The sequence below is a fragment of the Macaca mulatta genome, chromosome Y (assembly GCF_049350105.2).
Source record: "Macaca mulatta isolate MMU2019108-1 chromosome Y, T2T-MMU8v2.0, whole genome shotgun sequence".
NCBI lineage: Eukaryota > Metazoa > Chordata > Mammalia > Primates > Cercopithecidae > Macaca > Macaca mulatta.
In genome coordinates, this window is record NC_133427.1 from 16,675,147 (window position 1) to 16,696,622 (window position 21,476).

Consider the following 21,476-nt stretch of genomic DNA (forward strand, 5'->3'; position numbering starts at 1 on the left):
TCGGAGACAGCTTCTTTCTCGTTACGATCTGAGGATGTTTCCGTTTTCACCGTGGGCCCTCAATGCGCTCCCAGATAGTACTATGCAGATTCCACGAAAACGGTGTTAGCAAACTGCTTCGCGAAGACTAAGTGGGAACTCTGTGAGATGAATTCACGTTTCACTGAGAAGTTTCTCACAAAGCTTCTTTCCAGTTTTCATTTACGATATTTCCTGGGTCACCGTAAGCTTCATTGCGCTGAGAAATAGCCCAGTGCAGACTGCAATCAAACAGTGTTAGCAAACGGGTCAGTGAAAAGTTGCGTGGAAGTCTAGGAGTCGCATTCACATGTCACAATGCAGTTTCTCCGAAGGCTTCTTTCCAGTTTTTATCTGAGGACCTTTCTTTTCTCACCATATCCCTCCGTGTGCTCCCAAGAGTGGTGAAAGCCTTTGAAATGAACTCACAAGTCACAAAGCTGTTTCTCAGAAAGCTGCACCCTGCTTTTTCTCGGAGGATAATCCCTTTCTCCCCACACTCTCCAAACCCATCGGAAATATCAGTTCTCGGAATCCACATAAACAGTGCTGGGAAACGGCTCCAAGAAACAGTGATGTAACTCGGTCAGATGAAGTCACGTATCTGAAAGCAATTTCTGAGGAAGCTTCTGTCATTTTTATCTAGGGATACTTCCTTTGTCACGGTAAGCTGCGTAGCTCCAAGAAGTCTCCCATTGCGGATTTCAAGGAAACGGTCTTGTCAAACTCATCACGGAAAAGTGTAACTCTGGGAGGTGCACTCACACAGCGCAATGCAGTTTCTCACAAAGCTTCTTTCCAGTGTGCATCTGAGACTATTTCCTTTTCACCGGAGCCCTCAGTGAGCTCCCAAATATCACTTTGCAAATTCCATGAGAACAGTCTTCGCGAAGGGCTTCATTAGGAGAAAGCTGCAATTCTGTGAGATGAATTCACAGATCACAAAGAAGTTTCTCAGAAAGCTTCTTTCTCCTTTGTAACGGAGGATATTTCCTTTGGCCCCGTAGTCCTCAAAGGGGTCTGAAATATCAGTTTCCAGATTCCACAGAAACGGGGGTAGCCAACGGCTCCATGAAAGGCAGGTGTAATTCAGTGAGTTGAAGTCACACATCACAAAGCAGTTTCTCAGAAAGCTTCTATTTTTCGTTTTCGAGCTGAGGTTATTTGTGGTCTCGGAGCCCCACTGTGTGTCTTAGAGCAGATTCTGCGAAAACACTGTTAGCAAGCGTCTCAAGGGAAACAATGGTAGAACTCTGTGAGCCGAAGTCACCCACAGCAAAGGAGTTTCAGAGGAGGCCTCTCTGCAGATTTGACTGAGGAGATTTCATGATTCACTATGGGATTCAACGCTATCCAAGATATCACTCGTGAGATTCTACAAACACAGTGCTAGCAAACTCCTCATGAAAGAGTGGTGTAACCCTTTGAAATGAATTCACACATCACAAAGCAGTTTCTCAGAAAGCTTCCTTCCGCTTTTTCTCGGAGGATAGTTCCTGCCTCCCAGCCGAAATTATCAGTTCCCATCCGAAATTATCAGTTCTCAGAATCCACAAAAACAGTGCTAGGAAACGGCTCCAAGACACAGTGATGTAACTCTGGGAGCTGAAGTCTCGTATCTGAAAGCAATTCCCGAGGAAGCTTCTTTCATTTCTTATCTGAGGATATTTCCTTTGTCACCGTAAGCTGCTAGCGCTGAGAAGTATCTCATCGCAAGCTTCAAGAAAACGGTGTTGGCAAACTGATCACTGAAGAGAAGAGTGTAACTCCGTGAGGTGCATTCACACACCGCAATGCAGTTTCTCAGAAAGCTTTTTTCCGCTTCTTATCTGAGGATATTTTCTTTTCCCCGTAGCCCACAATGAGCTCCCAAAGATCACTTTGCAGAATCCACGGCAACAGTGTTAGCAAACTGCTACAAGAAGGTAAAGGTGAATCTCTGTGTGGTGGATTCAACGTCACAGAGCAATTTCTGAGACTGCTTCTTTCTAGTTAATATCGGAGGATGTTTCCGTGTTCACTATGGGCCTCAATGCGCCCCCAAATATCACTCTGCAGATTCCACGAAAACGGTGTTAGCAAACTGTTTCCTGAAGACTCAGTTGTAACTCTGTGTGATGAATTCACGTATCACAGAGAAGTTTCTCACACAGCTTCGCTCACGTTTTGCTTCGAGGGTATTTCAGCGTAGGCCTGAATTCGAACCGAAGTAGCCCTTCTCAGGTTCCTCACAGACAGTGTTAAATTACTCTTCCTCGAAAGGGGTGTGTAACTCTGTGAGATGAATTCTCACATCACGATCCAGTTTCTAAGACAGCTTCTTTTCTCATTTTATCTGAGGCTATGCCCTCTGTAAGCTTCATTGCGCTAAGAAATATGCCATGGCAGATTTCAGGAAAACTGTGTTAGCAAGTTGATCACTGAAGAGAAAACTGTAACTCCGTGAGTTGCATTCAGACATCCCAACGCCGTTTTTCAAAACACTTCTTTCTTGTTTGTGTCTGAGGATATTTCCCTTTTCACCATAGGCCTCAATGAGCTCCCAAACATCCCTTTGCGGAATCCATGAAAACAGTGTTAGCATACTGCAACAAGATGGTAAAGGTGAAGCTCCGTGTGGGGAATTCAACATCACAAAGCAATGTCTGAGTCAGCTTCTTTCTAGTTATGGTCCGAGGATGTTTCCTTTTGCACCATGGGCCCTGAATGCGCCCCCAAATATCACTTTGCAGATTCCCGGAAAACAGTGGTGGCAAACTGCTTCCTGAAGATTCAGCTGTAACTCTATGTGTTGAATTCACGTAGCACAGAGAAGTGTCTCACAAAGCTTCTCTCACGTTTTTAATGGGGGATATGTCCTTCATCAGCGTAGGCCTCAATTCCATCCAAAGTAGCCCTTCTCGGGTTCCTGAGAGACAGTGTTAAACGACTGCCCCACGAAACGCCGATGTAACGCTGGGAGATGATTTCACACATCGCAAACCAGTTTCTAAGAAAGCTTCTTTTCATGTTTTCTGAGGAGATTTCCTTTGTCACCGTAAGCTTCATTGCGCTAAGAAGCATCCCAAGGCAGATTTCAAGGAAACTGTGTGAGCAAACTGGTCACTGAAGAGACAAGTGTCACTCTGTGAGTTGCATTCACACATCGCAATGCAGTTTCTCAGAACGCTTCCTTCCAGTTTTTCTCTGAGGCTATTTCCTTTTCCCCGTAGCCCTCAATGAGCTCCCAAATATCACTTTGCAGAATACAGGGAAACAGTGCTGGCAAAGGGCTACAAGAAGGGAAGGTGAATCTCTGTGTGGTGAACTGACACATCACAAAGCAATTTCGGAGACAGCTTCTTTCTCGTTACGATCTGAGGATGCTTCCGTTTTCACCGTGGGCCCTCAATGCGCTCCCAGATAGTACTATGCAGATTCCACGAAAACGGTGTTAGCAAACTGCTTCGCGAAGACTAAGTGGGAACTCTGTGAGATGAATTCACGTTTCACTGAGAAGTTTCTCACAAAGCTTCTTTCCAGTTTTCATTTACGATATTTCCTGGGTCACCGTAAGCTTCATTGCGCTGAGAAATAGCCCAGTGCAGACTGCAATCAAACAGTGTTAGCAAACGGGTCAGTGAAAAGTTGCGTGGAAGTCTAGGAGTCGCATTCACATGTCACAATGCAGTTTCTCCGAAGGCTTCTTTCCAGTTTTTATCTGAGGACCTTTCTTTTCTCACCATATCCCTCCGTGTGCTCCCAAGAGTGGTGAAAGCCTTTGAAATGAACTCACAAGTCACAAAGCTGTTTCTCAGAAAGCTGCACCCTGCTTTTTCTCGGAGGATAATCCCTTTCTCCCCACACTCTCCAAACCCATCGGAAATATCAGTTCTCGGAATCCACATAAACAGTGCTGGGAAACGGCTCCAAGAAACAGTGATGTAACTCGGTCGGATGAAGTCACGTATCTGAAAGCAATTTCTGAGGAAGCTTCTGTCATTTTTATCTAGGGATACTTCCTTTGTCACGGTAAGCTGCGTAGCTCCAAGAAGTCTCCCATTGCGGATTTCAAGGAAACGGTCTTGTCAAACTCATCACGGAAAAGTGTAACTCTGGGAGGTGCACTCACACAGCGCAATGCAGTTTCTCACAAAGCTTCTTTCCAGTGTGCATCTGAGACTATTTCCTTTTCACCGGAGCCCTCAGTGAGCTCCCAAATATCACTTTGCAAATTCCACGAGAACAGTCTTCGCGAAGGGCTTCATTAGGAGAAAGCTGCAATTCTGTGAGATGAATTCACAGATCACAAAGAAGTTTCTCAGAAAGCTTCTTTCTCCTTTGTAACGGAGGATATTTCCTTTGGCCCCGTAGTCCTCAAAGGGGTCTGAAATATCAGTTTCCAGATTCCACAGAAACGGGGGTAGCCAACGGCTCCATGAAAGGCAGGTGTAATTCAGTGAGTTGAAGTCACACATCACAAAGCCGTTTCTCAGAAAGCTTCTATTTTTCGTTTTCGAGCTGAGGTTATTTGTGGTCTCGGAGCCCCACTGTGTGTCTTAGAGCAGATTCTGCGAAAACACTGTTAGCAAGCGTCTCAAGGGAAACAATGGTAGAACTCTGTGAGCCGAAGTCACCCACAGCAAAGGAGTTTCAGAGGAGGCCTCTCTGCAGATTTGACTGAGGAGATTTCATGATTCACTATGGGATTCAACGCTATCCAAGATATCACTCGTGAGATTCTACAAACACAGTGCTAGCAAACTCCTCATGAAAGAGTGGTGTAACCCTTTGAAATGAATTCACACATCACAAAGCAGTTTCTCAGAAAGCTTCCTTCCGCTTTTTCTCGGAGGATAGTTCCTGCCTCCCAGCCGAAATTATCAGTTCCCATCCGAAATTATCAGTTCTCAGAATCCACAAAAACAGTGCTAGGAAACGGCTCCAAGACACAGTGATGTAACTCTGGGAGCTGAAGTCTCGTATCTGAAAGCAATTCCCGAGGAAGCTTCTTTCATTTCTTATCTGAGGATATTTCCTTTGTCACCGTAAGCTGCTAGCGCTGAGAAGTATCTCATCGCAAGCTTCAAGAAAACGGTGTTGGCAAACTGATCACTGAAGAGAAGAGTGTAACTCCGTGAGGTGCATTCACACACCGCAATGCAGTTTCTCAGAAAGCTTTTTTCCGCTTCTTATCTGAGGATATTTTCTTTTCCCCGTAGCCCACAATGAGCTCCCAAAGATCACTTTGCAGAATCCACGGCAACAGTGTTAGCAAACTGCTACAAGAAGGTAAAGGTGAATCTCCGTGTGGTGGATTCAACGTCACAGAGCAATTTCTGAGACTGCTTCTTTCTAGTTAATATCGGAGGATGTTTCCGTGTTCACTATGGGCCTCAATGCGCCCCCAAATATCACTCTGCAGATTCCACGAAAACGGTGTTAGCAAACTGTTTCCTGAAGACTCAGTTGTAACTCTGTGTGATGAATTCACGTATCACAGAGAAGTTTCTCACACAGCTTCGCTCACGTTTTGCTTCGAGGGTATTTCAGCGTAGGCCTGAATTCGAACCGAAGTAGCCCTTCTCAGGTTCCTCACAGACAGTGTTAAATTACTCTTCCTCGAAAGGGGTGTGTAACTCTGTGAGATGAATTCTCACATCACGATCCAGTTTCTAAGACAGCTTCTTTCCTCATTTTATCTGAGGCTATGCCCTCTGTAAGCTTCATTGCGCTAAGAAATATGCCATGGCAGATTTCAGGAAAACTGTGTTAGCAAGTTGATCACTGAAGAGAAAACTGTAACTCCGTGAGTTGCATTCAGACATCCCAACGCCGTTTTTCAAAACACTTCTTTCTTGTTTGTGTCTGAGGATATTTCCCTTTTCACCATAGGCCTCAATGAGCTCCCAAACATCCCTTTGCGGAATCCATGAAAACAGTGTTAGCATACTGCAACAAGATGGTAAAGGTGAAGCTCCGTGTGGGGAATTCAACATCACAAAGCAATGTCTGAGTCAGCTTCTTTCTAGTTATGGTCCGAGGATGTTTCCTTTTGCACCATGGGCCCTGAATGCGCCCCCAAATATCACTTTGCAGATTCCCGGAAAACAGTGGTGGCAAACTGCTTCCTGAAGATTCAGCTGTAACTCTATGTGTTGAATTCACGTAGCACAGAGAAGTGTCTCACAAAGCTTCTCTCACGTTTTTAATGGGGGATATGTCCTTCATCAGCGTAGGCCTCAATTCCATCCAAAGTAGCCCTTCTCGGGTTCCTGAATGACAGTGTTAAACGACTGCCCCACGAAACGCCGATGTAACGCTGGGAGATGATTTCACACATCGCAAACCAGTTTCTAAGAAAGCTTCTTTTCATGTTTTCTGAGGAGATTTCCTTTGTCACCGTAAGCTTCATTGCGCTAAGAAGCATCCCAAGGCAGATTTCAAGGAAACTGTGTGTGCAAACTGGTCACTGAAGAGACAAGTGTCACTCTGTGAGTTGCATTCACACTTCGCAATGCAGTTTCTCAGAACGCTTCCTTCCAGTTTGTATCTGAGGCTATTTCCTTTTCCCCGTAGCCCTCAATGAGCTCCCAAATATCACTTTGCAGAATCCAGGGAAACAGTGCTGGCAAAGGGCTACAAGAAGGGAAGGTGAATCTCTGTGTGGTGAACTGACACATCACAAAGCAATTTCGGAGACAGCTTCTTTCTCGTTACGATCTGAGGATGTTTCCGTTTTCACCGTGGGCCCTCAATGCGCTCCCAGATAGTACTATGCAGATTCCACGAAAACGGTGTTAGCAAACTGCTTCGCGAAGACTAAGTGGGAACTCTGTGAGATGAATTCACGTTTCACTGAGAAGTTTCTCACAAAGCTTCTTTCCAGTTTTCATTTACGATATTTCCTGGGTCACCGTAAGCTTCATTGCGCTGAGAAATAGCCCAGTGCAGACTGCAATCAAACAGTGTTAGCAAACGGGTCAGTGAAAAGTTGCGTGGAAGTCTACGAGTCGCATTAACATGTCACAATGCAGTTTCTCCGAAGGCTTCTTTCCAGTTTTTATCTGAGGACCTTTCTTTTCTCACCATATCCCTCCGTGTGCTCCCAAGAGTGGTGAAAGCCTTTGAAATGAACTCACACGTCACAAAGCTGTTTCTCAGAAAGCTGCACCCTGCTTTTTCTCGGAGGATAATCCCTTTCTCCCCACACTCTCCAAACCCATCCGAAATATCAGTTCTCGGAATCCACCTAAACAGTGCTGGGAAACGGCTCCAAGAAACAGTGATGTAACTCGGTCAGATGAAGTCACGTATCTGAAAGCAATTTCTGAGGAAGCTTCTGTCATTTTTATCTAGGGATACTTCCTTTGTCACGGTAAGCTGCGTAGCTCCAAGAAGTCTCCCATTGCGGATTGCAAGGAAACGGTCTTGTCAAACTCATCACTGAAAAGTGTAACTCTGGGAGGTGCACTCACACAGCGCAATTCAGTTTCTCACAAAGCTTCTTTCCAGTGTGCATCTGAGGCTATTTCCTTTTCACCGGAGCCCTCAGTGAGCTCCCAAATATCACTTTGCAAATTCCACGAGAACAGTCTTCGCGAAGGGCTTCATTAGGAGAAAGCTGCAATTCTGTGAGATGAATTCACAGATCACAAAGAAGTTTCTCAGAAAGCTTCTTTCTCCTTTGTAACGGAGGATATTTCCTTTGGCCCCGTAGTCCTCAAAGGGGTCTGAAATATCAGTTTCCAGATTCCACAGAAACGGGGGTAGCCAACGGCTCCATGAAACGCAGGTGTAATTCAGTGAGTTGAAGTCACACATCACAAAGCAGTTTCTCAGAAAGCTTCTATTTTTCGTTTTCCAGCTGAGGTTATTTGTGGTCTCGGAGCCCCACCGTGTGTCTTAGAGCAGATTCTGCGAAAACACTGTTAGCAAGCGTCTCAAGGGAAACAATGGTAGAACTCTGAGAGCCGAAGTCACCAACAGCAAAGGAGTTTCAGAGGAGGCCTCTCTGCAGATTTGTCTGAAGAGATTTCATGATTCACCATGGGATTCAACGCTATCCAAGATATCACTCGTGAGATTCTACAAACACAGTGCTAGCAAACTCCTCATGAAAGAGTGGTGTAACCCTTTGAAATGAATTCACACATCACAAAGCAGTTTCTCAGAAAGCTTCCTTCCGCTTTTTCTCGGAGGATAGTTCCTGCCTCCCAGCCGAAATTATCAGTTCCCATCCGAAATTATCGGTTCTCAGAATCCACAAAAACTCTGCTAGGAAACGGCTCCAAGACACAGTGATGTAACTCTGGGAGCTGAAGTCTCGTATCTGAAAGCAATTCCCGAGGAAGCTTCTTTCATTTCTTATCTGAGGATATTTCGTTTGTCACCTTAAGCTGCTAGCCCTGAGAAGTATCTCACCGCAAGCTTCAAGAAAACGGTGTTGGCAAACTGATCACTGAAGAGAAGAGTGTAACTCCGTGAGGTGCATTCACACACCGCAATGCAGTTTCTCAGGAAGCTTCTTTCCGCTTCTTATCTGAGGATATTTTCTTTTCCCCGTAGCCCACAATGAGCTCCCAAAGATCACTTTGCAGAAACCACGGCAACAGTGTTAGCAAACTGCTACAAGAAGGTAAAGGTGAATCTCTGTGTGGTGGATTCAACATCACAGAGCAATTTATGAGACTGCTTCTTTCTTGTTAATATTGGAGGATGTTTCCGTGTTCACTATGGGCCTCAATGCGCCCCCAAATATCACTTTGCAGATTCCACGAAAACGGTGTTAGCAAACTGCTTCCTGAAGACTCAGTTGTAACTCTGTGTGATGAATTCACGTATCACAGAGAAGTTTCTCACACAGCTTCGCTCACGTTTTGCATCGAGGGTATTTCAGCGTAGGCCTGAATTCAAACCGAAGTAGCCCTTCTCAGGTTCCTCAAAGACAGTGTTAAATGACTCTTCCACGAAAGGGGTGTGTAACTCTGTGAGATGAATTCTCACATCACGATCCAGTTTCTAAGACAGCTTCTTTTCTCATTTCATCTGAGGCTATGGCCTCTGTAAGCTTCATTGCGCTAAGAAATATATGCCATGGCAGTTTTCAGGAAAACTGTGTTAGCAAGTTGATCACTGAAGAGAAAACTGTAACTCCGTGAGTTGCATTCACACATCCCAACGCCGTTTCTCAAAACACTTCTTTCTTGTTTGTGTCTGAGGATATTTCCCTTTTCACCATAGGCCTCAATGAGCTCCCAAACATCCCTATGCGGAATCCATGAAAACAGTGTTAGCATACTGCTACAAGAGGGTAAAGGTGAAGCTCCGTGTGGGGAATTCAACATCACAAAGCAATGTCTGAGTCAGCTTCTTTCTAGTTATCGTCTGAGGATGTTTCCTTTTGCCCCATGGGCCCTGAATGCGCCCCCAAATATCACTTTGCAGATTCCCGGAAAACAGTGGTGGCAAACTGCTTCCTGAAGATTCAGCTGTAACTCTATGTGTTGAATTCACGTAGCACAGAGAAGTGTCTCACAAAGCTTCTCTCACGTTTTTAATGGGGGATATGTCCTTCATCAGCGTAGGCCTCAATTCCATCCAAAGTAGCCCTTCTCGGGTTCCTGAGAGACAGTGTTAAACGACTGCCCCACGAAACGCCGATGTAACGCTGGGAGATGATTTCACACATCGCAAACCAGTTTCTAAGAAAGCTTCTTTTCATGTTTTCTGAGGAGATTTCCTTTGTCACCGTAAGCTTCATTGCGCTAAGAAGCATCCCAAGGCAGATTTCAAGGAAACTGTGTGAGCAAACTGGTCACTGAAGAGACAAGTGTCACTCTGTGAGTTGCATTCACACATCGCAATGCAGTTTCTCAGAACGCTTCCTTCCAGTTTTTATCTGAGGCTATTTCCTTTTCCCCGTAGCCCTCAATGAGCTCCCAAATATCACTTTGCAGAATCCAGGGAAACAGTGCTGGCAAAGGGCTACAAGAAGGGAAGGTGAATCTCTGTGTGGTGAACTGACATATCACAAAGCAATTTCAGAGACAGCTTCTTTCTCGTTACGATCTGAGGATGTTTCCGTTTTCACCGTGGGCCCTCAATGCGCTCCCAGATAGTACTACGCAGATTCCAGGAAAATGGTGTTAGCAAACTGCTTCGCGAAGACTAAGTGGGAACTCTGTGAGATGAATTCACGTTTCACTGAGAAGTTTCTCACAAAGCTTCTTTCCAGTTTTCATTTACGATATTTCCTGGGTCACCGTAAGCTTCATTGCGCTGAGAACTAGCACAGTGCAGACTGCAATCAAACAGTGTTAGCAAACGGGTCAGTGAAAAGTTGCGTGGAAGTCTAGGAGTCGCATTCACATGTCACAATGCAGTTTCTCCGAAGGCTTCTTTCCAGTTTTTATCTGAGGACCTTTCTTTTCTCACCATATCCCTCCGTGTGCTCCCAAGAGTGGTGAAAGCCTTTGAAATGAACTCACACGTCACAAAGCTGTTTCTCAGAAAGCTGCACCCTGCTTTTTCTCGGAGGATAATCCCTTTCTCCCCACACTCTCCAAACCCATCCGAAATATCAGTTCTCGGAATCCACATAAACAGTGCTGGGAAACGGCTCCAAGAAACAGTGATGTAACTCGGTCAGATGAAGTCACGTATCTGAAAGCAATTTCTGAGGAAGCTTCTGTCATTTTTATCTAGGGATACTTCCTTTGTCACGGTAAGCTGCGTAGCTCCAAGAAGTCTCCCATTGCGGATTTCAAGGAAACGGTCTTGTCAAACTCATCACGGAAATGTGTAATTCTGGGAGGTGCACTCACACAGCGCAATGCAGTTTCTCACAAAGCTTCTTTCCAGTGTGCATCTGAGGCTATTTCATTTTCACCGGAGCCCTCAGTGAGCTCCCAAATATCACTTTGCAAATTCCACGAGAACAGTCTTCGCGAAGAGCTTCATTAGGAGAGAGCTGCAATTCTGTGAGATGAATTCACAGATCACAAAGAAGTTTCTCAGAAAGCTTCTTTCTCCTTTGTAACGGAGGATATTTCCTTTGGCCCCGTAGTCCTAAAAGGGGTCTGAAGTATCAGTTTCCAGATTCCACAGAAACGGGGGTAGCCAACGGCTCCATGAAAGGCAGGTGTAATTCAGTGAGTTGAAGTCACACATCACAAAGCAGTTTCTCAGAAAGCTTCTATTTTTCGTTTTCGAGCTGAGGTTATTTGTGGTCTCGGAGCCCCACTGTGTGTCTTAGAGCAGATTCTGCGAAAACACTGTTAGCAAGCGTCTCAAGGGAAACAATGGTAGAACTCTGTGAGCCGAAGTCACCCACAGCAAAGGAGTTTCAGAGGAGGCCTCTCTGCACATTGGTCTGAGGAGATTTCATGATTCACCATGGGATTCAACGCTATCCAAGATATCACTCGTGAGATTCTACAAACACAGTGCTAGCAAACTCCTCATGAAAGAGTGGTGTAACCCTTTGAAATGAATTCACACATCACAAAGCAGTTTCTCAGAAAGCTTCCTTCCGCTTTTTCTCGGAGGATAGTTCCTGCCTCCCAGCCGAAATTATCAGTTCCCATCCGAAATTATCAGTTCTCAGAATCCACAAAAACAGTGCTAGGAAACGGCTCCAAGACACAGTGATGTAACTCTGGGAGCTGAAGTCTCGTATCTGAAAGCAATTCCCGAGGAAGCTTCTTTCATTTCTTATCTGAGGATACTTCCTTTGTCACCGTAAGCTGCTAGCGCTGAGAAGTATCTCATCGCAAGCTTCAAGAAAACGGTGTTGGCAAACTGATCACTGAAGAGAAGAGTGTAACTCCGTGAGGTGCATTCACACACCGCAATGCAGTTTCACAGAAAGCTTCTTTCCGCTTCTTATCTGAGGATATTTTCTTTTCCCCGTAGCCCACAATGAGCTCCCAAAGATCACTTTGCAGAATCCACGGCAACAGTGTTAGCAAACTGCTACAAGAAGGTAAAGGTGAATCTCCGTGTGGTGGATTCAACATCACAGAGCAATTTCTGAGACTGCTTCTTTCTAGTTAATATCGGAGGATGTTTCCGTGTTCACTATGGGCCTCAATGCGCCCCCAAATATCACTCTGCAGATTCCACGAAAACGGTGTTAGCAAACTGCTTCCTGAAGACTCAGTTGTAACTCTGTGTGATGAATTCACGTATCACAGAGAAGTTTCTCACACAGCTTCGCTCACGTTTTGCATCGAGGGTATTTCAGCGTAGGCCTGAATTCGATCCGAAGTAGCCTTTCCCAGGTTCCTCAAAGACAGTGTTAAATGACTCTTCCACGAAAGGGGTGTGTAACTCTGTGAGATGAATTCTCACATCACGATCCAGTTTCTAAGACAGCTTCTTTTCTCATTTTATCTGAGGCTATGCCCTGTGTAAGCTTCATTGCGCTAAGAAATATGCCATGGCAGATTTCAGGAAAACTGTGTTAGCAAGTTGATCACTGAAGAGAAAACCGTAACTCCGTGAGTTGCATTCACACATCTCAACGCCGTTTCTCAAAACACTTCTTTCTTGTTTGTGTCTGAGGATATTTCCCTTTTCACCATAGGCCTCAATGAGCTCCCAAACATCCCTTTGCGGAATCCATGAAAACAGTGTTAGCGTACTGCTACAAGAGGGTAAAGGTGAAACTCCGTGTGGGGAATTCAACATCACAAAGCAATGTCTGAGTCAGCTTCTTTCTAGTTATCGTCTGAGGATGTTTCCTTTTGCACCATGGGCCCTGAATGCGCCCCCAAATATCACTTTGCAGATTCCCGGAAAACAGCGGTGGCAAACTGCTTCCTGAAGATTCAGCTGTAACTCTATGTGTTGAATTCACGTAGCAGAGAGAAGTGTCTCACAAAGCTTCTCTCACGTTTTTAATGGGGTATATGTCCTTCATCAGCATAGGCCTCAATTCCATCCAAAGTAGCCCTTCTCGGGTTCCTGAGAGACAGTGTTAAACGACTGCCCCACGAAACGCCGATGTAACGCTGGGAGATGATTTCACACATCGCAAACCAGTTTCTAAGAAAGCTTCTTTTAATGTTTTCTGAGGAGATTTCCTTTGTCACCGTAAGCTTCATTGCGATAGGAAGCATCCCAAGGCAGATTTCAAGGAAACTGTGTGAGCAAACTGGTCACTGAAGAGACAAGTGTCACTCTGTGAGTTGCATTCACACATCGCAATGCAGTTTCTCAGAACGCTTCCTTCCAGTTTTTATCTGAGGCTATTTCCTTTTTCCCGTAGCCCTCAATGAGCTCCCAAATATCACTTTGCAGAATCCAGGGAAACAGTGCTGGCAAAGGGCTACAAGAAGGGAAGGTGAATCTCTGTGTTGTGAACTGACACATCACAAAGCAATTTCGGAGACAGCTTCTTTCTCGTTACGATCTGAGGATGTTTCCGTTTTCACCGTGGGCCCTCAATGCGCTCCCAGATAGTACTACGCAGATTCCAGGAAAACGGTTTTAGCAAACTGCTTCGCGAAGACTAAGTGGGAACTCTGTGAGATGAATTCACGTTTCACTGAGAAGTTTCTCACAAAGCTTCTTTCCAGTTTTTATTTACGATATTTCCTGGGTCACCGTAAGCTTCATTGCGCTGAGAAATAGCCCAGTGCAGACTGCAATCAAACAGTGTTAGCAAACGGGTCAGTGAAAAGTTGCGTGGAAGTCTAGGAGTCGCATTCACATGTCACAATGCAGTTTCTCCGAAGGCTTCTTTCCAGTTTTTATCTGAGGACCTTTCTTTTCTCACCATATCCCTCCGTGTGCTCCCAAGAGTGGTGAAAGCCTTTGAAATGAACTCACACGTCACAAAGCAGTTTCTCAGAAAGCTGCACCCTGCTTTTTCTCGGAGGATAATCCCTTTCTCCCCACACTCTCCAAACCCATCCGAAATATCAGTTCTCGGAATCCACATAAACAGTGCTGGGAAACGGCTCCATGAAACAGTGATGTAACTCGGTCAGATGAAGTCACGTATCTGAAAGCAATTTCTGAGGAAGCTTCTGTCATTTTTATCTAGGGATACTTCCTTTGTCACGGTAAGCTGCGTAGCTCCAAGAAGTCTCCCATTGCGGATTTCAAGGAAATGGTCTTGTCAAACTCATCCCTGAAAAGTGTAACTCTGGGAGGTGCACTCACACAGCGCAATGCAGTTTCTCACCAAGCTACTTTCCAGTGTGCATCTGAGGCTATTTCCTTTTCACCGGAGCCCTCAGTGATCTCCCAAATATCACTTTGCAAATTCCACGAGAACAGTCTTCGCGAAGGGCTTCATTAGGAGAAAGCTGCAATTCTGTGAGATGAATTCACGGATCACAAAGAAGTTTCTCAGAAAGCTTCTTTCTGCTTTGTAACGGAGGATATTTCCTTTGGCCCTGTAGTCCTCAAAGGGGTCTGAAATATCAGTTTCCAGATTCCACAGAAACGGGGGTAGCCAACGGCTCCATGAAACGCAGGTGTAATTCAGTGAGTTGAAGTCACACATCACAAAGCCGTTTCTCAGAAAGCTTCTATTTTTCGTTTTCGAGCTGAGGTTATTTGTGGTCTCGGAGTCCCACTGTGTGTCTTAGAGCAGATTCTGCGAAAACACTGTTAGCAAGCGTCTCAAGGGAAACAATGGTAGAACTCTGTGAGCCGAAGTCACCCACAGCAAAGAAGTTTCAGAGGAGGCCTCTCTGCAGATTTGTCTGAGGAGATTTCATGATTCACCATGGGATTCAACGCTATCCAAGATATCACTCGTGAGATTCTACAAACACAGTGCTAGCAAACTCCTCATGAAAGAGTGGTGTAACCCTTTGAAATGAATTCACACATCACAAAGCAGTTTCTCAGAAAGCTTCCTTCCGCTTTTTCTCGGAGGATAGTTCCTGCCTCCGAGCCGAAATTATCAGTTCCCATCCGAAATTATCAGTTCTCAGAATCCACAAAAACAGTGCTAGGAAACGGCTCCAAGACACAGTGATGTAACTCTGGGAGCTGAAGTCTCGTATCTGAAAGCAATTCCCGAGGAAGCTTCTTTCATTTCTTATCTGAGGATATTTCCTTTGTCACCGTAAGCTGCTAGCGCTGAGAAGTATCTCATCGCAAGCTTCAAGAAAACGGTGTTGGCAAACTGATCACTGAAGAGAAGAGTGTAACTCCGTGAGGTGCATTCACACACCGCAATGCAGTTTCTCAGAAAGCTTCCTTCAGCTTCTTATCTGAGGATATTTTCTTTTCCCCGTAGCCCACAATGAGCTCCCAAAGATCACTTTGCAGAATCCACGGCAACGGTGTTAGCAAACTGCTACAAGAAGGTAAAGGTGAATCTCTGTGTGGTGGATTCAACATCACAGAGCAATTTCTGAGACCGCTTCTTTCTTCTTTCTAGTTAATATCGGAGGATGTTTCCGTGTTCACTATGGGCCTCAATGCGCCCCCAAATATCACTTTGCAGATTCCACGAAAACGGTGTTAGCAAACTTCTTCCTGAAGACTCAGTTGTAACTCTCTGTGATGAATTCACGTATCACAGAGAAGTTTCTCACACAGCTTCGCTCACGTTTTGCATCGAGGGTATTTCAGCGTAGGCCTGAATTCGAACCGAAGTAGCTCTTCTCAGGTTCCTCAAAGACAGTGTTAAATGACTCTTCCACGAAAGGGGTGTGTAACTCTGTGAGATGAATTCTCACATCATGATCCAGTTTCTAAGACAGCTTCTTTTCTCATTTTATCTGAGGCTATGCCCTCTGTAAGCTTCATTGCGCTAAGAAATATGCCATGGCAGATTTCAGGAAAACTGTGTAAGCAAGTTGATCACTGAAGAGAAAACTGTAACTCCGTGAGTTGCATTCACACATCCCAACGCCGTTTCTCAAAACACTTCTTTCTTGTTTGTGTCTGAGGATATTTCCCTTTTCACCATAGGCCTCAATGAGCTCCCAAACATCCCTTTGCGGAATCCATGAAAACAGTGTTAGCATGCTGCTACAAGAGGGTAAAGGTGAAGCTCCGTGTGGGGAATTCAACATCACAAAGCAATGTCTGAGTCAGCTTCTTTCTAGTTATCGTCTGAGGATGTTTCCTTTTGCACCATGGGCCCTGAATGCGCCCCCAAATATCACTTTGCAGATTCCCGGAAAACAGTGGTGGCAAACTGCTTCCTGAAGATTCCGCTGTAACTCTATGTGTTGAATTCACGTAGCACAGAGAAGTGTCTCACAAAGCTTCTCTCACGTTTTTAATGGGGGATATGTCCTTCATCAGCGTAGGCCTCAATTCCATCCAAAGTAGCCCTTCTCGGGTTCCTGAGAGACAGTGTTAAACGACTGCCCCACGAAACGCCGATGTAACGCTGGGAGATGATTTCACACATCGCAAACCAGTTTCTAAGAAAGCTTCTTTTAATGTTTTCTGAGGAGATTTCCTTTCTCACCGTAAGCTTCATTGCGCTAAGAAGCATCCCAAGGCAGATTTCAAGGAAACTGTGTGAGCAAACTGGTCACTGAAGAGACAAGTGTCACTCTGTGAGTTGCATTCACACATCGCAATGCAGTTTCTCAGAACGCTTCCTTCCAGTTTTTATCTGAGGCTATTTAATTTTCCCCGTAGCCCCCAATGAGCTCCCAAATATGTCTTTGCAGAATCCAGGGAAACAGTGCTGGCAAAGGGCTACAAGAAGGGAAGGTGAATCTCTGTGTAGTGAACTGACCCATCACAAAGCAATTTCGGAGACAGCTTCTTTCTCGTTACGATCTAAGGATGTTTCCGTTTTCACCGTGGGCCCCCAATGCGCTCCCAGATAGTACTATGCAGATTCCAGGAAAACGGTGTTAGCAAACTGCTTCGCGAAGACTAAGTGGGATCTCTGTGAGATGAATTCACGTTTCACTGAGAAGTTTCTCACAAAGCTTCTTTCCAGTTTTCATTTACGATATTTCCTGGGTCACCGTAAGCTTCATTGCGCTGAGAACTAGCCCAGTGCAGACTGCAATCAAACAGTGTTAGCAGACGAGTCAGTGAAAAGTTGTGTGGAAGTCTAGGAGTCGCATTCACATGTCACAATGCAGTTTCTCCGAAGGCTTCTTTCCAGTTTTTATCTGAGGACCTTTCTTTTCTCACCATATCCCTCCGTGTGCTCCCAAGAGTGGTGAAAGCCTTTGAAATGAACTCACACGTCACAAAGCTGTTTCTCAGAAAGCTGCACCCTACTTTTTCTCGGAGGATAATCCCTTTCTCCCCACACTCTCCAAACCCATCCGAAATATCAGTTCTCGGAATCCACATAAACAGTGCTGGGAAACGGCTCCAAGAAACAGTGATGTAACTCGGTCAGATGAAGTCACGTATCTGAAAGCAATTTCTGAGGAAGCTTCTGTCATTTTTATCTAGGGATACTTCCTTTGTCACGGTAAGCTGCGTAGCTCCAAGAAGTCTCCCATTGAGGATTTCAAGGAAACGGTCTTGTCAAACTCATCACGGAAAAGTGTAACTCTGGGAGGTGCACTCACACAGCGCAATGCAGTTTCTCACAAAGCTTCTTTCCAGTGTGCATCTGAGGCTATTTCCTTTTCACCGGAGCCCTCAGTGAGCTCCCAAATATCACTTTGCAAATTCCATGAGAACAGTCTTCGCGAAGGGCTTCATTAGGAGAAAGCTGCAATTCTGTGAGATGAATTCACAGATCACAAAGAAGTTTCTCAGAAAGCTTCTTTCTCCTTTGTAACGGAGGATATTTCCTTTGGCCCCGTAGTCCTAAAAGGGGTCTGAAGTATCAGTTTCCAGATTCCACAGAAACGGGGGTAGCCAACGTCTCCATGAAACGCAGGTGTAATTCAGTGAGTTGAAGTCACACATCACAAAGCAGTTTCTCAGAAAGCTTCTATTTTTCGTTTTCGAGCTGAGGTTATTTGTGGTCTCGGAGCCCCACTGTGTGTCTTAGAGCAGATTCTGCGAAAACACTGTTAGCAAGCGTCTCAAGGGAAACAATGGTAGAACTCTGTGAGCCGAAGTCACCCACAGCAAAGGAGTTTCAGAGGAGGCCTCTCTGCAGATTGGTCTGAGGAGATTTCATGATTCACCATGGGATTCAACGCTATCCAAGATATCACTCGTGAGATTCTACAAACACAGTGCTAGCAAACTCCTCATGAAAGAGTGGTGTAACCCTTTGAAATGAATTCACACATCACAAAGCAGTTTCTCAGAAAGCTTCCTTCCGCTTTTTCTCGGAGGATAGTTCCTGCCTCCCAGCCGAAATTATCAGTTCCCATCCGAAATTATCAGTTCTTAGAATCCACAAAAACAGTGCTAGGAAACGGCTCCAAGACACAGTGATGTAACTCTGGGAGCTGAAGTCTCGTATCTGAAAGCAATTCCCGAGGAAGCTTCTTTCATTTCTTATCTGAGGATATTTCCTTTGTCACCGTAAGGTGCTAGCGCTGAGAAGTATCTCATCGCAAGCTTCAAGAAAACGGTGTTGGCAAACTGATCACTGAAGAGAAGAGTGTAACTCCGTGAGGTGCATTCACACACCGCAATGCAGTTTCTCAGAAAGCTTCCTTCCGCTTCTTATCTGAGGATATTTTCTTTTCCCCGTAGCCCACAATGAGCTCCCAAAGATCACTTTGCAGAATCCACGGCAACAGTGTTAGCAAACTGCTACAAGAAGGTAAAGGTGAATCTCTGTGTGGTGGATTCAACATCACAGAGCAATTTCTGAGACTGCTTCTTTCTAGTTAATATCGGAGGATGTTTCCGTGTTCACTATGGGCCTCAATGCGCCCCGAAATATCACTCTGCAGATTCCACGAAAACGGTATTAGCAAACTGCTTCCTGAAGACTCAGTTGTAACTCTGTGTGATGAATTCACGTATCACAGAGAAGTTTCTCACACAGCTTCGCACAGGTTTTGCATCGAGGGTATTTCAGCGTAGGCCTGAATTCGAACCGAAGTAGCCCTTCTCAGGTTCCTCAAAGACAGTGTTAAATGACTCTACCATGAAAGGGGTGTGTAACTCTGTGAGATGAATTCTCACATCACGATCCAGTTTCTAAGACAGCTTCTTTTCTCATTTTATCTGAGGCTATGCCCTCTGTAAGCTTCATTGCGCTAAGAAATATGCCATGGCAGATTTCAGGAAAACTGTGTTAGCAAGTTGATCACTGAAGAGAAAACTGTAACTCCGTGAGTTGCATTCACACATCCCAACGCCGTTTCTCAAAACACTTCTTTCTTGTTTGTGTCTGAGGATGTTTCCCTTTTCACCATAGGCCTCAATGAGCTCCCAAACATCCCTTTGCGGAATCCATGAAAACAGTGTTAGCATACTGCTACAAGAGGGTAAAGGTGAAGCTCCGTGTGGGGAATTCAACATCACAAAGCAATGTCTGAGTCAGCTTCTTTCTAGTTATCGTCTGAGGATGTTTCCTTTTGCACCATGGGCCCTGAATGCGCCCCCAAATATCACTTTGCAGATTCCCGGAAAACAGTGGTGGCAAACTGCTTCCTGAAGATTCCGCTGTAACTCTATGTGTTGAATTCACGTAGCACAGAGAAGTGTCTCACAAAGCTTCTCTCACGTTTTTAATGGGGGATATGTCCTTCATCAGCGTAGGCCTCAATTCCATCCAAAGTAGCCCTTCTCGGGTTCCTGAGAGACAGTGTTAAACGACTGCCCCACGAAACGCCGATGTAACGCTGGGAGATGATTTCACACATCGCAAACCAGTTTCTAAGAAAGCTTCTTTTCATGTTTTCTGAGGAGATTTCCTTTGTCACCGTAAGCTTCATTGCGCTAAGAAGCATCCCAAGGCAGATTTCAAGGAAACTGTGTGAGCAAACTGGTCACTGAAGAGACAAGTGTCACTCTGTGAGTTGCATTCACACATCGCAATGCAGTTTCTCAGAACGCTTCCTTCCAGTTTGTATCTGAGGCTATTTCCTTTTCCCCGTAGCCCTCAATGAGCTCCCAAATACCACTTTGCAGAATCCAGGGAAACAGTGCTGGCAAAGGGCTACAAGAAGGGAAGGTGAATCTCTGTGTGGTGAACTGACACATCACAAAGAAATTTCGGAGACAGCTTCTTTCTCGTTACGATCTGAGGATGTTTCCGTTTTCACCGTGGGCCCTCAATGCGCTCCCAGATAGTACTATGCAGATTCCACGAAAACGGTGTTAGCAAACTGCTTCGCGAAGACTAAGTGGTAACTCTGTGAGATGAATTCACGTTTCACTGAGAAGTTTCTCACAAAGCTTCTTTCCAGTTTTCATTCACGATATTTCCTGGGTCACCGTAAGCTTCATTGCGCTGAGAAATAGCCCAGTGCAGACTGCAATCAAACAGTGTTAGCAAACAGGTCAGTGAAAAGTTGCGTGGAAGTCTAGGAGTCGCATTCACATGTCACAATGCAGATTCTCCGAAGGCTTCTTTCCAGTTTTTATCTGAGGACCTTTCTTTTCTCACCATATCCCTCCGTGTGCTCCCAAGAGTGGTGAAAGCCTTTGAAATGAACTCACACGTCACAAAGCTGTTTCTCAGAAAGCTGCACCCTGCTTTTTCTCGGAGGATAATCCCTTTCTCCCCACACTCTCCAAACCCATCCGAAATATCAGTTCTCAGAATCCACATAAACAGTGCTGGGAAACGGCTCCAAGAAACAGTGATGTAACTCGGTCAGATGAAGTCACGTATCTGAAAGCAATTTCTGAGGAAGCTTCTGTCATTTTTATCTAGGGATACTTCCTTTGTCACGGTAAGCTGCGTAGCTCCAAGAAGTCTCCCATTGCGGATTTCAAGGAAACGGTCTTGTCAAACTCATCACGGAAAAGTGTAACTCTGGGAGGTGCACTCACACAGCACAATGCAGTTTCTCACAAAGCTTCTTTCCAGCGTGCATCTGAGGCTATTTCCTTTTCACCGGAGCCCACAGTGAGCTCCCAAATATCACTTTGCAAATTCCACGAGAACAGTCTTCGCGAAGGGCTTCATTAGGAGAAAGCTGCAATTCTGTGAGATGAATTCACAGATCACAAAGAAGTTTCTCAGAAAGCTTCTTTCTCCTTTGTAACGGAGGATATTTCCTTTGGCCCCGTAGTCCTCAAAGGGGTCTGAAATATCAGTTTCCAGATTCCACAGAAACGGGGGTAGCCAACGGCTCCATGAAACGCAGGTGTAATTCAGTGAGTTGAAGTCACACATCACAAAGCAGTTTCTCAGAAAGCTTCTATTTTTCGTTTTCGAGCTGAGGTTATTTGTGGTCTCGGAGCCCCACTGTGTGTCTTAGAGCAGATTCTGCGAAAACACTGTTAGCAAGCGTCTCAAGGGAAACAATGGTAGAACTCTGTGTGCCGAAGTCACCCACAGCAAAGGAGTTTCAGAGGAGGCCTCCCTGCAGATTTGTCTGAGGAGATTTCATGATTCACCATGGGATTCAACGCTATCCAAGATATCACTCGTGAGA